At 54.7% G+C, this 10,302-nt stretch overlaps 1 pseudogene; it reads right to left on the bottom strand.

Moving 5' to 3' along the window:
• Nucleotides 1-477: 477 nt before the first annotated feature.
• On the bottom strand, nt 478-2,144 carry LOC124083042 (heterogeneous nuclear ribonucleoprotein A1-like; annotated as a pseudogene).
• Between the last annotated feature and the right edge of the window lie 8,158 nt (nt 2,145-10,302).

Genomic DNA, 10,302 nt, shown 5'->3' with positions numbered 1-10,302 from the left:
TGGGAAAGCCAAAAGGGGGGCGGAGTGATCCGGCAGGAAATTAATCAGCAGTTCTCTAACAGGTCAGCAGTGGGAGGAGCTGCTTCACCAACAATTCTTCAGGAAGGCCACGGTTGGCTGGGCTTTGGGGACATCAACATTTCAGTCTCCCACCAGGCAGTCTCCAACCTTTGGGACCAGAACTAGTTGGTGGATTTTCCTCCATCTGGCCCAATTTATCTATCTCCCCTGACAACCTATTTTTTTAAGGACACATTCATTCAGCGTCATGATCAGACTATTGCATAGCAATCAACGGCATGGGTGCCCAAAAGAGTCTACATTAAACCCTTTGTTGGGATGTTTACGCTTTCCACAGAACAGAACTAAAATAACCTGTTACACAATTAGTCACAGATACAGAGTTCTGGGCCCACACACATGAGCACTGTCTGAACCGCAGCAGCGAGGCCCGGCCGCCACGGTGCTTGGCTGAGTTCACAAATCTGCTGTGACCTGTGGCTTCCCTGTCACTTCCTGGCTCTCCTCTCCTGACAAGCTCTGTTTCCTGGCAGTATCAAAACCTCTGCCCCTGCCAGAGCTCCTGCTGCCGCTGCTGGAGCCACCAGAGCCACCTGGGTCTCGTGGTGTTGGCCTCCACCACCGCAAGGTCCAGAGCTTCTGCCTCCAGAGTCCCCCCCTTCGTGGGCCAAAGTTTGACGACTGATCGTTGTAACTGCCCAAATCACTGCAGCTTCCACCACCTCCAGAATCGCTCCCGTCATTACCAGATCCATTGTAGCCATCCCCGCTGCCACCATAGCCGCCGCCGCCACCACCACCACGGCGGCCACCAAAGCCACCACCACTGAAGTTCCCTCCACGGCCGGAATTGTCATTTCCACCAACACCACCTCCACCTCCACCACCAAGGTTTGCAGAACCACCTCGACCTCTTTGGCTAGAGGAGGCGCCAGCCATCTCTTGCTGGGACCTGGCTTTCCTCATGTCTCAGGTGTGGCCCTTCACAGCAGGGTCTTTCTGAATGACAGTCTTATCCACAGAGTCACAGTCATCAAAAGTTACAAAAGCAAAGCCCCTTTTCTTTCCACTGCCTCCGTCAGTCAAGATTTCGATCACTTCAATTTCCCCTACTGTTCAAAATGATCTCGTAGATGATGTTCCCCGATGTCTTCTTTAATGCCACCAACAACAATCTTTTTCACAGTTAAGTGGGCCCCTGGTCTTTGAAAGTCTTCTCTGGAGACAGCCCTCTGAGGTTCCACAACCTTCCATCCACCTTGTGTACAAGGTCTTGCATTCATGGCTGCAGCTGTTATGCTTGAATTCGGGACCCCCCAAAAACACAAGAGACCAAGATCCATGTAAGCAGCAAAGAGGCGTTTATTGCCAGCTAGCTGGGTCCTCCGCGCACACAGCAACTGGTGATGCTGAGAGGCCCTGAGCCCAGGGTTTGTGGCAGTTTTATACACTCTTTGGGGAAGGCAGGGACTTCACATACATCATAGCGTCTCTTAGCAAATCATCACACACCACGGGAAAATCAAATAACAACTCTAAAACATGATTAGCACACTCACTGGCGGGAACAAGTTGGGTAGGGGTGATTGGTTACTACAAGAGGGGGATTCATTTGAACTGACTGGTTTAAGCCAAGAGGGGTGTTCGTGCTGAACTACACGGTTTCCCAACACCATAAACTACTGGGAGGGTCATCTGGCATCCCAGGTATTTCCCTGTCTCATGCTGATTGGTGGCTGCTAGGGGGTTACTCTGGGTCCCCACCTGGCCTGACTGAGTCAGGGACACCTGGCGCAGCAGATCTCTCCTGTGATTTGTAGATAAACAACTCAGCAGGGTGGGAATGTGCCTAGGAGTGCTCTGTGGGTCTTTCCAAGGACAAAGGTCATGTCCCTTCCTTGGACAGGCTTTGCTCTGAGGTAGAGGCTGGTTTTTCACAGCCACTTCCTCCACAGTGGCATAAATGACAAACCCAAAGCCCCTTGAGTGTTTTTGTGTTTGGGTGAGTGTCCCCATTGCTCAAAATGGCTTCTCAGACTCTCATCAGTTGTTTTAAAGCTCAGCCCTCCGATGAGTAGCTTCCGCAGCTGTTCGGGCTCTTTAGGGGACTCTGATTTAGACATGAGGCAGCAGGAAGAGAGACTTTAATGATGCTTTCTCGGCGGCGTTCACTGGCAGAAAGGACCTGACTACCTATTTTTTTTTTAAATTTTTTAATATTTATTTTTTAGTTTTCAGCAGACACAACATCTTTGTTTGTATGTGGTGCTGAGGATCCAACCCGGGCCGCACGCATGCCAGGCGAGCGCGCTACGGCTTGAGCCACATCCCCAACCCTGACTACCTATTTTTAATTCTGGCTTCACTAACTTGCTGAGGCTGGCCTTCAACTTGCAATCCTCCTGCCTCAGCCTCCCCAGCCGCTGGGATTACAGGCGTGTGCCACCACGCCCAGCAGTTAATATTTTTGTTATGACTTTTGTTTAAGATGTGGTGCCTGTCCTCAAAGAGTTACAAGGCATATTCAACAATGACAAAGACAGTGCAGGCTCAGTGCCAGAGAAGTAGCATGGATGAGACACGCCCCACAGCTGTAAGTTGGGCTGGCTGGACGATGGGGGGCTACCTGCTTGTCACTGGTCTCAGCAGCTCAAGAGCTTCAGAATGGGTGGAAAGATGATGAAGGACTTGGGGTGCCTAAGAATTTGCACCAATTCCTTAGGGACTAGGGAGCCACTGAATGTTTCTGAGGAGCAGAGTGATAAGATTGGTGTTCCTAGAGATGTGACTCTGGGGGCAACTGAGAGGGTGGTGGAGGCCAGGAGACTGGCAGGAGCCCAGCAGTGGAGGCAGATGGGGAGCTGAGGATGAGAACCAGGGCAGGCGCGGAGGACCCAGTGGGGAGCTGAGCACTAGGAGACGGCTCACAGGCAGAGGGCGTTGTCCAGAGCAGTTCTCAGCTGCCCAGCAGGGGGCGGACGTGTCCAGGGGCTGGAGCCTTGAGAGGAGAAGGATTGCCAAATAACACCCCCTGCAGGAATCCACCCCAAGGCCAAGAAGGCCCGGATTGGCCCAGTTCCCGCGTCTTGGATAAGCCATAACAAACATTGGAATTTGGGGAATGGGAATTAATTGTAATGGGAAGCTGGACCTGAAGGCGACCCTCCCGCACAGCCGTCCCGGGCACCCAGCACCAAGGCCAGGGGTGAGAAGGGAAGAGCAGGAGAGGAGGCCAGAATCAGGGGCTGGCTGGCAGCTGCTGAGGGTCTGGGAGCGGCCAGGCCTCCCAGGTGGTCTTGAAGAGCGGCTGGGCTCAGACCATTCCTATCTGAAGAGGGCCCTGGGCTCAGAGTGGGCCCCATAGACGCACCTGTGCGAATTGGGGCAGGGCTGGAGCTGCTCCCCGGGATCCAAGGGGCTAAGTTCATAAGGTGCCGGGTCCTGGAGATCCGCCCAGAAGGCCCCTGAGCTGGCGGCCTGGCCCAGGCCGGCCCAGTGCCTCCCTTTCCTCTCCCGATGGCCCAGTGCTTCCCAGCAGTGGAATGCCCCTGGTGTCCTTCCGGATCACCGCAGCCCACAGACGGTAGCCTGGGCTGTGGGGCCGGTGCCTGTTGCATGGAACCCAGAGAAACTTTTGCTGTTTATGTGGCTGGTGATGACCCCAGGCCCTGGGCATGCGAGGCAAGCGCCCTGCACGGACCCCCACCAGGCGCTTTCGCTCCTCCTCTCCTTCCTTGAGACCCGGTCTCACTGAGTCGCCAGGCTGCCCTCGGCCTCCGAGTCACTGGGATCAGGGCTGTGACCACCACTCGAGGCCCTCTGAGGGTCTGACCCTGTAAAAAGTCACCAGGTCACAGCGAGGTGAAGATGGAGCGCAAGGGGGGTGGTGGCCAGGAGAGGGCCTGGGACAGGGGTGATTGCTGGGAAGTAGAATGGGTTGACGGGACCTGGTGGGCGCAGGAGCGAGGGCCGGGGGAGAGTGCCCGGGCTCCAGGGTGAGGGGCCAATCACAGAGGGCGCTGTGGGCGGAGGGTGAGGGGAAGATGGAACCTGAGTGTGAGAAATGTAAAGCTTGAGAAATCTTGGGGACACTCACCTGGGTGTCACGTGGCATCTAGAGGGTCTGAGGATAGACCGGGGTGTGGAGCTGAGATCTGCGAAGGTGGAGGTGGGAGGGGTGGCCCGGCAAGAGGGAGGGCCGAGAGCCCAAGGGAGCCACAGGATGGTGCCCTGGTCATGCGGCTGAGATTCCAGGGTGCCTTTGGATTCACAACTGGAGGTTCCCTAGGCGAGGGCAATGTCACCGAGTGGTATCAATGTCCCCAAGGAAAGGGATCATCTGCATAGGCAAGCCTTTCAAGGAGGGTGGCCAAGGGGGGAAGACAGGGGCTGTGCTCCCACAGGGTTCCTAAGCTACTTCTGTTCCCTGTCCCAACATTCACGGGTGCCCTCTGTGTGCCGTGAACTGTCCTAGGTGCTGGGGACACTTGGTTAAATCGGACGAGAAGGTCTCTGCCAGTGGAAATGGGAGGAGAGAGCGTTCTGTGACCAGCTTTATTGAGGCATAATTGACATGCCATAAACTCATTCGCTTTCAGTGTGCAATTCAATGATTTTTAGAAAATTCACAGAGTTGTGCAATCATGACCACAGTCCAGTTCTGGAACATGTCCACCGCCCCAACAAGGTCCTTCATGCTCCTCTGCAGTCACTCCTTGTTCCTACCCCAGCCCCACGCAATCCCAAAGCCACTGACTGTTTCTATATTTGTCTTTTCCGGAAATTTCCTGTGGCATTCTGGTTTCGAGGTTGATGCCTGCTGTAACATGAATCGGCATTTTGTTCCTGCTTTGGGCTGAATGGGATTCCATCATCAATGGATAGGTCACATTTTCTTTCCCTCCCCCCACTGCCGGATGACAAGGGCTGAAATGATGTCCACTATTTGGCTATGGTGAATAGATCTGCTATGAGCATTTGCACAAGTCTTTGTGTGGACAAGTGTTTTCACTTCTCTTGAGTAGACACCTTGGAGCGGTCTTGCTAGGGGAGGAGACATTTCAGGGTATAAGGAGGACAGAGCGGTGTGTAGGCTCCCTGAGCCCTGGCCAGCAGGGCGAGGATGGGCCACCTCCGTAGCTTCTGCTCACTTGCTGATCTGCTGCGTATCCCTGTCTGCCAGAGGAGGTCTGCCCCACGAGGGCAGCCCCCTGTCTCATTCACCCTGCCTCGCCAGCGCTTAGAACAGTGTCTAGCACTTAATAGGTGTTCAATAAACCTCTGACTTCAAATCCTAGGCTCTGGAACTGGAGTCCCTGGGGAATACCTGTCCACCTCCTGGCCATGTGATCTGATCTGGGCTCTCCCATCTCTGTTCCTTGGGGATGGTGACATGAGAATGACAGGTATCCCTACCTGCCAGATGGGCAGCAGTGGTGACTGACCACGCACCTCTGGGCCTGAGCCAGGCCCTGGTTCCCTCCCTGCTATTCTTAGCAGCAATGATGACAAACCTGTTGTCGAGAGTGGCCCCTCCCAGTCCCACTGTCCCCTGGACAGGCAGTTCCCAGACCCTGCCCACTGCCCTCTGCCTTCAGAGAAGAGCAGCCCAGCTGGTGGAGCCCGGATGTGGGTGTGTGCCAAACCGGAGAGACTCAGGGCTGGGAGAGCCCTGGGCTGGGTGAGGGCTGAGTCACAGCCATAAAGCTGGGGGTGTGTCCTGGTGACACCGGACACCCACTTCCGGCCCTGAGGGACTGTGTCTCAGGCCTCCCAGGCTAGGAGCCCTCACAGAAAGCCTTTGAGAAATACAGGAAACAGGACCAATGGAAATTTTTGCATAACAGCTGCTCAGCCTGGGAGCTCCCTTCTGCTCTGGAGGTCTTTGACCTGTACCTGGTCTAACCTGTCACTCAGCCTGGGCCTGGAGTGGCTTTCCGGGTCACAGATGAAGCAGAGACTTCAAGAGTCCCCTGCCCGGCCCTCCATGCCCAGCAACCCCCGCCCCACCCCCAGGGCCACCGCCATGAGGTTCCTGTTCCTGGCAGGCTTCCTACCCCCCCCCCCAACACTCAGGCCCGAGGCCTTCCACCGCCTTCAGACCCAGCGCCTGTCACTGTCCTCTGCCTGTCCTTGACACTCAGGCCTTGGACACCCCTGGTGTGTCAGTGGGTGTTCCACGCTCACCCCTCTATCTCCAGCCACTAAATTGTCCATGCCCCGCCCCCCGCCATCGTGAACAGTCATCTGATGACCTCAAACAGTTCCACTGACCGCCACTCACAGTTGCCCAATCTCTCATAGGGACTTTTTCGTGCCATATGACAAAGCGGCCTGCCGCGGGCCAATAGCACTGTCCTTGGTGTTTACCAAGGATTTGGGAACTTAAGTCCACACAAAAACCTGTGCCCAGGGCTGGGGCTGCGGCTCAGCGGTAGAGCACTTGCCTGGCATGTGGGAGGCACTGGGTTCAAGTCTCAGCACCACATATAAATAAATAAAAAATAAAGGTCTATCAACTAAAAAATATTAATAAAACAACAACAAAAAAACTGTGCCCAGATGATTGTAGCAGCTTTATTCATAATTGCAAGCAAACAAGGTAGCCTTCAATAAGTACATTTTTAAAGAAACCAACTGGGCACTGTGGAGCACGCCTGTAATCTCAGAAGTTCAGGAGGCCAAGGCAGGAGGATTTCAAGTTTGAGGTCAGCCTCAGCAATTTATCGAGGCCCTAAGCAACTTAGCAAGATCCTTTCTCAAAATAAAAAAATAAAAAGGGCTGGGGAATGTGGTTCAGTGGCTAAGCACCCTGGGTTCAATGCCTCGTGAGAAAAAAAAGAAAGAAAGAAAAGAAAGCCTATTAATTAAAAAAAAAAAAAGACGTGGCCCTGTTTTTCTCCAGTGCTGAGAAGGCTCCTGGCCACACGTCTGTCCTTCCTCTGAGCTGCTAACAGAACTCACCACCCATTCTTCTCTCCCCTGAGGCCTCAGCCCTCACAGGAGGCATTTGTCGGCTGACTTGTTTTCCTTCCCCTCCTTCCTGCCTCCTTTTCTTTCTTTTGATTGAACCCTGGGCTGCTCTACCCGGGGCCATAGCCCCAGCCATTTTTATTTATTATTTTGGAATAGGATCTTGCTAAGTTGCCCTGGCCTTGAATTTGGATCCTCCTGCCTCAGCCTCCCCAGTCACTGGATTATAGGTGACAAGTCTGTTTTTGTGACAAACCCACTCATGTGGTAAGGACATTACTCCACTCATGAGGGGGGAGATTCCATGACGTCCCAACACTGTCACACTGGGGATCCAATTCTCAACATGTGAATTTTGGGGGGTCACATTCAAAGGATAACACCCAGACTCTTATGCATGGCCTCAGGTCCTCATCATCTGGTTGAGGAGAGGATGCAAGTATTTAAAAAAAAAATGCAGACATTACACAACTGTAGTTTGACAAAGAGAGCAGGAGAAGAGGGAGGGGAGGAGACTTCTGCTCACTCAGAAATTGTGGCTGCAATGTCAGAGGTGGTCTGGGGTCTTCTGGAAGGTTCTTTCTCACCTTTGTCTGGGTGGGCTCGTTAGCAGATGGGGTGGGGCTGAGGGGTCCGAGCCAGGAGGTGGGAGAGGGCTCTGCTTAAGCAAGGCTGTGCTCCCAGAGGCCCCTGGTGGGAGAGCCTGGGGAGTCCAGGTTTCTCTCTCTGTTGGAGACTCAGCATGGCCTGGGGCGGTGTTACAGGTGTGGCTTTGGCACCCTCTGAGAGCTGCATGACCTTTACCTCTCTAAGCCTCCGTGTCCTGAGTGCAGAGTGGGGTTGTGGCTAGGTAGAAAGCACTGAGCTCCGAGGGGGCCAGTTGTGTGGCAGCCAGTTCAGCTCTGCAGCTCTTCCTGGGCTCACCCCGTCCTGCAGGGTCTGTCCCAGGAGGTGGCTGACCCACGGGCTGCATGCATGAGTGAGTGGGGAGCTGTGCCCCAGGAAGGGGCCGGCTCTGGTGTCCGGGTCTGGGCACGAGCAGGAATGCCCGGAGCTGTAACTCACCCAGGCCTGGCTTGGCAGGTGGACAGGCGTGCCCGGTGCCCAGGCCTACTCCCATCAGCCCTAATGAGTGCACGTGCTGCAATCTGAAACCCTGCCCCCGGCTGGAACCAGTTGCACAGAGAATAGAGTTGTCACAACAGGAAGGGTGCGTCCAGAGCTGCAGAGGGACAGGGGGTGCCTCTTACTGCACTCCAGGCCCCGGAGCAGCTAGGGCACTGGGTGAAGGCCCTTCTGGCCACCCTGACTATGGTCTGGAGCTGTAGGGGGGTCTGTGCACTTGTGCTCTGGCACTTTACCCTCTCTGTCCCTTTACGTGTCCCTCAGACACCCTCCAAGTCCTTATTTTTTCTGAGGAGCTGCTGAAAGTCCTCTTCTCAGAAGCCTCGCAGGATCCCCCATGCCCCGCTCAGCCCATCTCTTGAGCACAACCCCTCTCCGGGGCTCCACCCACCAGGACTCACTTGGAAGTGGGGGTGCTTCTTAATTTGGGCCTAGTGTGTTTCTGGTGAATTAAACCAGACAGAAGAGGGAGAGAGTTTGGTTCATTGAGGGAAGAACTAGAGGAGCCCGGGGGCCCAAGTTTCGGGGGGGCCTCTGTTCTCTGGGAGCCCCCTGGCAGTCGCCTGAGTTCCCTGGGCCTTGGCTTCCTCACCTGGAGGCAGGGTAGGCCTCCCTCCCTCTCTTTGGGGGTCCTCTGGCTCTGCTGTTCTGTGGCCCCAGATTCTCATCAAGGACTTGTCCTGCCACTCTCCTGACCTGCCCACTGCTGCCCAGCAGGACACTTTGATGTGCAATTGTCATCACTTTATGTCTACTCTCTATCATTCATGCTCCCAAAGAGGAGGGGAACCGTCCTTCATCACTGTGGGGGCACACCACTAGGTCACATGACTCAAAAAGATGGTAGGCTTGGGCCTGCCATCGCCTAGACCCAGAGGCAGGGGGACGCGGGTGCCATGGGCAGTCGTCTGGGCAGAAGAGTTGCTTAAAAGGGACAAGGAGTTGGCCTCCCCACCTGCTGCCCCCAGGGGCTACTTGGGGTGGAATGTGGGTCTCAGACTAGGTCTGGAGGCTCTTGCAGAGGAGGGCAGGAGATGAGGCTGGGCAGGAACAGAGCCTGGGAGGAGCAGCTGGCTGTGGGCGTGGGATGCAGGGGCTGGGCAGAAGCCTGGAGGGGGGAGGGGGCTGCCTTCCTCTGCCCCCCTCCCCATAACAGCTGGGAGAGGGTGCTGACCTGAGTCCCAAGCCCAACTCCACTGCCACTCGTCCACTCTTGAGCAGCAGGAGGCCTCAGCCACACTCCTCCTGGGGCAGGCGGTATGGGGGGCGGGCAGGAGCTGCAGCTGCTGAGCTGCAGGCAGGGCGCTTCCTCTACTTGAGGTGGCGTGGTCACAGCACTGGTGGAGAGAGCAGCGACTGTGTGCTAGCATGGCCTACAGGAGGAGAGGGACTCAAATGCATCTTTGTTTTTGTCCCAGAATGGCAGGAAGATATGTCATCTAAACTCGAGGCTCAGGTTTATGGAGCAATTCTCTCTCTTCCTCCCTTCCTTCCTTCCTTTCTCTCTCTCTCTTTCTCTCTCTCGTTCCCTTTCCCCTAGTATGAAAGGTGTCTGTGCTTATGATAGTCTATGGAGGCCATATTAGAAAGCAGACAGGAGAGGGGAACCTCAGCCATGGCTTTCTCCTGCCCAACGCTGGCACAGGAGTAGTGACAAAGTACCACCAACTGGATGACTTACAGAAATTTACCTTTATAGTTCTGGAGGCCAGAGGTTCAATATCAAGGGCAGACAAGGACCTTGGTAAGGAGCGATTCAGGGGACGATGAGGTCCTGGGAGCCAACAGGGATCCCACTCTGAATCCTAAGTGTCATTTCTCCTTTTTCAGGGTCCTGGATTGAAAGGCACCCTGCGGTTGTTATGCAGGAGCAGAAGGTGCTGGGAGAAAGAGTTCCTGAGGGAATTGATATTTTTAACAGGTATCCAGTAAATCTCGACTTTGTCAGGTCTTCATTCAAAGTTGCAAAAGGTCAGTTTGGAATTCTTGACACTTGGCGCACGTTGGTACAAATGGTAACATTGTAACCTTAACCCCAGCAAAAGAGATTTTTCACTTAGTAAAAGTTAGACAGTAACCATCCAGATTTGGCCCTCAAACAGCAGGAGGCAGAAGAAGCAACTGAGGAACTCCTGAGAAGTGATCCTGATTCCGGGCACCCTGGTGATGCCTCCTGGGGAAGCC

Source organism: Marmota monax, unplaced genomic scaffold (assembly GCF_021218885.2).
Source record: "Marmota monax isolate L192 unplaced genomic scaffold, Marmota_monax_Labrador192_F-V1.1 WCK01_AAM20220418_F8-fsc00051, whole genome shotgun sequence".
In the NCBI taxonomy this organism is placed as follows: Eukaryota; Metazoa; Chordata; class Mammalia; order Rodentia; family Sciuridae; genus Marmota; species Marmota monax.
Note: the sequence above shows the minus strand (reverse complement) of the source record. Positions and strands in the feature narration are given on the sequence as shown.